The sequence below is a fragment of the Corvus cornix genome, chromosome 2 (genome assembly GCF_000738735.6).
Source record: "Corvus cornix cornix isolate S_Up_H32 chromosome 2, ASM73873v5, whole genome shotgun sequence".
In the NCBI taxonomy this organism is placed as follows: domain Eukaryota; kingdom Metazoa; phylum Chordata; class Aves; order Passeriformes; family Corvidae; genus Corvus; species Corvus cornix.
This window is the reverse complement of record NC_046333.1, coordinates 131,344,175-131,350,579: the sequence shown is the minus strand read 5'-3', so window position 1 is coordinate 131,350,579 and position 6,405 is coordinate 131,344,175. Positions and strand designations below refer to the sequence as shown.

At 45.2% G+C, this 6,405-nt stretch overlaps 1 long non-coding RNA gene across 1 annotated transcript; it reads left to right on the top strand.

Moving 5' to 3' along the window:
- Window positions 1-1,420: 1,420 nt before the first annotated feature.
- On the top strand, window positions 1,421-6,186 carry LOC109145323. The gene is made up of 2 exons (XR_005604231.1): window positions 1,421-2,113; window positions 5,595-6,186. It is a non-coding gene; the product is annotated as an uncharacterized LOC109145323 (long non-coding RNA).
- The last annotated feature ends 219 nt before the right edge of the window (window positions 6,187-6,405 follow it).

Sequence of the window (6,405 nt, the reverse complement as noted above, 5' to 3'; positions counted from 1 at the left end):
TGCAATAACTGGTTTCATCAACACCTTCATCCACTGTGTTTGGCTACAGATGGAATGAAGCAACAGGCAAGATTACAATCCCTCTGTGTGACCTCCAGGCCTGCCTACCACCTAGCACATTCCAGACCAGCATAGGTGTCCTGAAACTGGCTGAGACCTGGCTCTTCCTTTTGTTGATGGAACCCTTCTTAGGAAAACAGCCCTCTAGAAGGTGCTTCGTGGCCTCACAGCTTTACCAGATCACTGAGATGGTGCAGTCCATCTCCATAGTTAAAAGAGGCCTAATAACAGTGGTGACATGCTAAAGAGGTGTTTGCCTCAGTGTCCATGCAAACTGGAGGGGGGATTTGGGACAATCTTGGTGGATTCATCTGGGAGAAGGATGGGCACCTGTGCTTTCTGCTGAGGCTGCTGGAGAACACCCTTCCCCTGAAGATATACTTGAGATTTCCATAGGATTACATCACTTGTCATTTGGGCAGTTCAGCCCAAGGGTGTGATCTTAAGACAGACATGATGTGATCATATGGCTGCCTCCCTCAGCTCCTGCTGCCAGCAGATAACACAGGCATCTCCTGAAGGACTGACTCTCCCAGATCAACCACTGCTACAGAGAGGACAGTGGCTGATGGCTCTTTGTGGTGTTAATGCAATAGTGTGGTGGTGTAACTTCATGAGTCTCAACATGCCACTGTGTTATTGTATAAAAATGGCTGTGAGAAAAACTTCACATCTGACAGTTGTAATTTCTTTCTTCACTCCTTGCTATAAAGACAAACCCTTCCTCTCCCATCCTTTTCTGATCATCTTTACTGAGAGGACTTGTGTCTTGAAGACATTTGTAGTAGGGAGCCAGAAGCCTCCTGTTTAATGCGTGACAGGCAAAGGAAATCGCCCAATGCAAAATTAACTTTACAGAGGACAGGCTGACCTGGTCCTGCAGCTGCAGCAGGCACTGCTACAGCTCTGTCAGAAAAGAGGCATCAGGCAGAAAATCTGGGGAGCCTGAACTGGGGTTGCACACAGAAACAGCACCACATGGTACAAGCTGGGAATAGCTACATTGCCCTACACGGAGTCATATGTGGCGGCCATTGAGCCTATGAAACAAGGGACAAAGAGAGGCCACTAGTAGGAGAGTCCCTAAGATCAGAGAGCCTCCCGAGGTTAGGATGAACAGAAAAGGCTTCCCCCAGACGGCTCTGCTTTGGTATGCTAATGTACCCCAGTTCTGATTCCCTGGCCGGCCCGTTGGCCTCCCCGCCCCTTTGTACCTGATATGTCCCTGCCCTAGAAAGTTCTGCACTCCCGGTTTCTCCCATTGGCCTTTGCCCCTCCCCAGTGCCTCAGAGTTTCCCCATTGGCTCCCATTCCCCAGTCCCGCCTTCGTACCGCTCCCGTGCCATCAGAGCATTGGGCCCTGGGGCTCGATCCGCTCCCGGACTTAAACCTGGGCGCTCCATTGTTCTTTGTCTTCGTCCCTGGAACCTTTTACGGTGTGGTTGCAATAAACCTCATCCGCGGAACCCCATACAGAGACCCTTCCCGGCTCTCTGTCGTCCATCCATTCGTGGAGCTATCCATGTGTGTGTGTGTGAGCGTGTGCTGGGAGTGGCTTCGCTTTGGAGACGCTTTTAGGAAGGTCGCGGCATCTCGTGCTCTGGCATCGACAAGCCGCGCGGTCCGCGACAGTCATAGGAAACAATAGGACAACTACAGGTTCTCCACCCATCAAGGGTTATTGTGGAGAGCATGTCCTAAACCTGGAGGGTGTCTGTCATGTCCCTGCCCAGAGGGCTGCTGCTTTGGAGCAACAGAGAATGCTGAAAACGGGGTGAACAAACCATCAGCTGTGAAGAAGATGAACATCTGCACAGAAAGTGGAGAAAGTGATTGGAGGTGTTTGCTCAGGCTGTATGAGGATGTCACCTTGGGTGTGCAAAGTTTCAACTTCTCCAGACTGCAGGAGGGGGAAGAAATGCTCCTGAGATAGTCACTCTGCCTGAGAAGGCTCCAGAGACAGCCGTGGCTGCTGGTGATCTTATGCCTGACAACATGATGTGATGTGGCGTTACAGAACTGAGCTAATGAGCTCCCTCCCCAATGATACCAGGTAAGCCTCACAGGTCATGAGACTGGACAGCTGCTGCCTGCCCTTGGACCAGGAGCCTAAATCCCACCAGAAGTACCAATTCTGGGAAGGAGGAGGCAAGAAACTCTTGAGCCTTCACTGACATCTTGGGCAAACATGGCAAATTACAAGGTTTTTTAATATGTGTTAGGATTTCTGTTGTGTTACTAATAATAATATTAGTGACTTTTTGGTTAGGCTGGAAAGGGCAAGGAAGAGGTTGGTGACGGCCCTACAAGAGGCCCATCAGAGCCAATTGCTGTCTTGTGCAGCAGCTCATGTTAGCCCTTGTTATGTGGTTTTGACTCAGACTCAGCAGAAGCATATTGGTGATGATTCTGTTGCTAAAAGAGGTTTCTAAGCACCACATCTATAACCTGCTTATATTTTTATGTGTGTAAAAACATAAGTGTATCACTCCAGTTCCGGACAAACTATGCAAAAGTCACAGGTAGAGTGGCTGTTAGCCCAAGCACTTCAGCAGATTTGGAAGAGGGATGACAAGAGATGCTGGGGACTGCACTCATTTTTCCTGGGCTCTTAGGAAGCTGGTTGTTGGTGCTGTTTGTGAAGTTTATGTCAGTGCCGTATTCTCAACACAAGGTAGTCCATTAAATATCAGATCACAAATCAATGATGTGCAAATGCTGTGTGCCACAGAGAGACTTCTGCTCATTTCCTGTGTGAAACTGTTTATTTATTTCCTTCAAAACCTGTAGACTGGAAATTCAGGTTTCTAAATAGAAAGTAATTCTTCCATCACAGCAGGATAGCTATCATATTCTCCACAAAACCATCTGTAGTAATAAAAATACAACATAAACTCAAGCCTCACAATGAAAAGTCCTCCTCATTTTTTAAACCTTCTTCTTTGCAATAGTGATACTCTTCACTTCCCTCTTGCTTACTGGTACTGAGAGCCCAGATATGTCTGCCAAACTGGCTTAATTTTCTCTTTGGAATATGAAAAATATTTGCTACCAGGCATACATTGTTTTTAACCTGCTAAAGAAGGACTCCTTCCACAGTATGACAGCTGCTGCTTTCTTCTGTCAATCTGAGTTAACTTCTCTGTTTATGATGGACTGCACACCAGAGGAAGGGAAATATTTTGGGGTGCTGCAGAGTAAGATGTTTCAAGGATGTTTGGCTATAGGAGTGTTGATCTGCTGGAGGGTAGGAAGGCCAAGGCTGGGCCAAGGCCAGTGTGTGAGGTTCCATAAGATGAAGTGAGGAGTTCTGCACTTGTGTCACAAGTGCTACAGGCAGTGCTACAGGCTGGGGACAGAGTGGCTGGAAAGTGACTCATTGGAAAGGCCCTGGAGGTGCTGGTTGGCAGTGGCTGGATGTGAGCCAGCATGTGTCCAGGTAGTTAAGAAGGCCAATGGCATCCTGGCCTGTATCAGAAACAGTGTGGCCAGCAGGACCAGGGCAGTGATTGTCCGCCTGTACTGGGCACTGGTGAGACTACAACTTGAATTCAGTTCAGCGTTCAGTTTTGGGCCCCTCATTACACAAAAGACTGGTGTCAGAAAAGGGTAACAGGGCTGGTGAAGGGTCTGAGAAGCAGCCGAGGGAGCTGGGGAGCTGGGAGCTGAGTCTGGAGAAAATGAGGCTCAGGGGTGACCTTTTCACTCTCTACAACTGCCTGAAAGGAGTTTGTAGTGAGGAGAGGGTCAGTCTCCTCTTCCAAGTAATAATCTCTATGACAAAAGGAAATGGCTTCAAATTGTGCGAGGGGACGTTTAGATTGGATATTAGGAAAAACTTCTTCACTAAAAGGGTTGTCAAGCATTGGAACAGGGTGCTCAGAGAAGTGGTGGAGTCATCATCCGTAGAGGTATTTAAAAGACGTGTAGATGTGGCATTTAGTTTAATGGTGCACTTGGCAGTTCCAAGTTAATGGTTGGACTTTATGATCTTAGAGGTCTTTTCCAACATAAACAATTCTATAACTATTTATTTTAAACATTTCTTTCCTTGGTCACTCCTCAGCTGTCAGACCACAGGGCAACATGGTCAAGGAAGCCCCACATGAGTCTTGTCCCCACCGTGGTCTGCAGAGCAGCACAAGTAACTAGTGAGAGCCCTTGCTGCTCAGATGCCTGAAACTTCACTCCTTCCTGAGGTCCTGAACTCATCTGGGGCATCCCCATGCTACAAGCTTGATGCTTCACTGTGTCAATGGAAATTGAGTCTTTCTGGGGGAAGAAAAAGCTTTTGTTTGGGTCCATGAATATCCTCTGAGTCCGCTTCATTAGGTTTCCGGTAGGCAATTTTGCCTTGGATTTCATCAGGGATTTATCTTGATGCTCTCTGGGTCATTTCCTTGGCTTTACCCACTGGCGTCAGGACTGTGGCTAGAGGCAAATTGATTCTCTGATGTCCTTGCAAATGAATTAAAAAATCATTTCAAATACAGTTGAGAAAGGTTTTTCAGGTTCCTGTGACCACCGACCTTTCAATGCTAAATGATTCCGGCTCCAAATCTTTTCCTTGAAAATACCTTGAAAATAAACACAGCGTCTCATAAAATCATTTAACTTGAGTAAGACTGAATGCATAATTGCTGTTCATAATAAATGACTAATCCAATGAAGGAAATTTTAGCATTAGCTCTGTTTTAATTTTCAAAATAGAAAATTATATCAAATAATAAAATGGAATTGTTTTTCTAACACAGAAATTACAGGGATGGATTTCCCCCTCCTTTACACAGACCTGGAGTCCCTCTGGGTGAGTGCAGTATCCATAAGGGGAGAGCCTAACTTACAGGTTCAGGTGTAACCAGACCCAGGCCTGCTGCAGTCAGTAGGATGTTGCCCTTCACTTCGGGATGTGCAGACTCTGAGTTTTAGATGTACGTTTTCCTTTAAAGCAGTTGCACACCAGTTAATTGTTTGTGTGTGTATGTGTGTGTATGTGGACCAGATGCACAGATTTGCAGACCCCAGAGAATATCAATGCTTTCAAAGGATGTGATGTAAAATTCTGTACACTAAATTTATTTCTTCCCATGCAACTGTGTACAATCAGTTCTAATAGGAACTAGACACTTCCTGCACGTCTGTTTTTTAATGGAATCTGCTAAGTTTTACAAGGGCCATATTTAGCTGTACATCCTCTCAACTGTTAACTGTATTATCCTTTTAAGGAAGTCATTAGCTGCTTACTAAACACTCTTCCTATAGTGGTTTTACAATGCATGCACATCAAAATGTAGTGCTCTGCAGGCTAAATAGTTCTCCGTAGTAAAAGAGTGCATATGTATGTGACTAGAATAAATAAGGAGAACCTCTAAAATGTATGGCACAATTAGCAAATGATTCCTTCCTCTATACGCTCCAACAGCTCCTAAAACAAACTTAATATGCTTAAATAATTTCCTTTTTTTTTATTCTGATCCCAGGACTTCTGCTCATGCCACCCAGACATTATATTTTCTGCTACATTTTTGTTTCAGCTTGAAGGAGAGGAATGATTTTCACATCCTGACTGGTTCAGCATTTGCAGCTGAAGCTGTTTTCTTCCTTGTGTCATTCTGGACTAGCTTCTACATTTCATCTCACACCATTCTGTTACGCTTTGCATGTACAAAGTGGAACCATCAACTTTCAGCCTAAAAGGTCTATTTTAATATGCAGGGGAAATAAAATGAGGAAGATCATAAGTGAAGTCTCTATGAAGAAGTTCACTGCACTTCCTCTTTCTGAAAACAAACTGGAGGCTGCCTCTGGCAAATACGAGGTTTGTTTTAATGTGACTGTACAGGAAAGACCTTACTCCTTGAACCTGCCACAGTCCTGCTCTGTGAAGTCTGCATAAAGTTTACATGGGAGTTATAAATCCGGAGGAGAGAGCACTGAAATAAATGGTCTTTACTTCCTATGGGATAATGGTATTGTACTCTGCCAAACTGCATGTTGGATTTTTGCTGTACCTCTTATTCCCTTGAATAATCAAATACCAAGAAATTAGAATCCACCTTCCTTTCTTTACTTACCTGCATCCGCTTCCTTTACAAAAGCAAAAAATAAAGACCCCACCAGATCTTACTTTCCAATGTATATGTTTTTGTTCTAAGTTTTGTGGTTCTTCCTCCCTCTAACTGAGACTTGTGGAAGTATGTGAGCAGGTGCCTAAACAATTTCAAGCATTCCCACATCAGGAAAACTTCCCTTTCCGACTCTGGGGGACTCTGCAGCCCCTGCAGAGTCAGTGGCAACAGGAACTGCCCATGGTCTTGTATAATCCACCTACTCTGCTGTTCACTT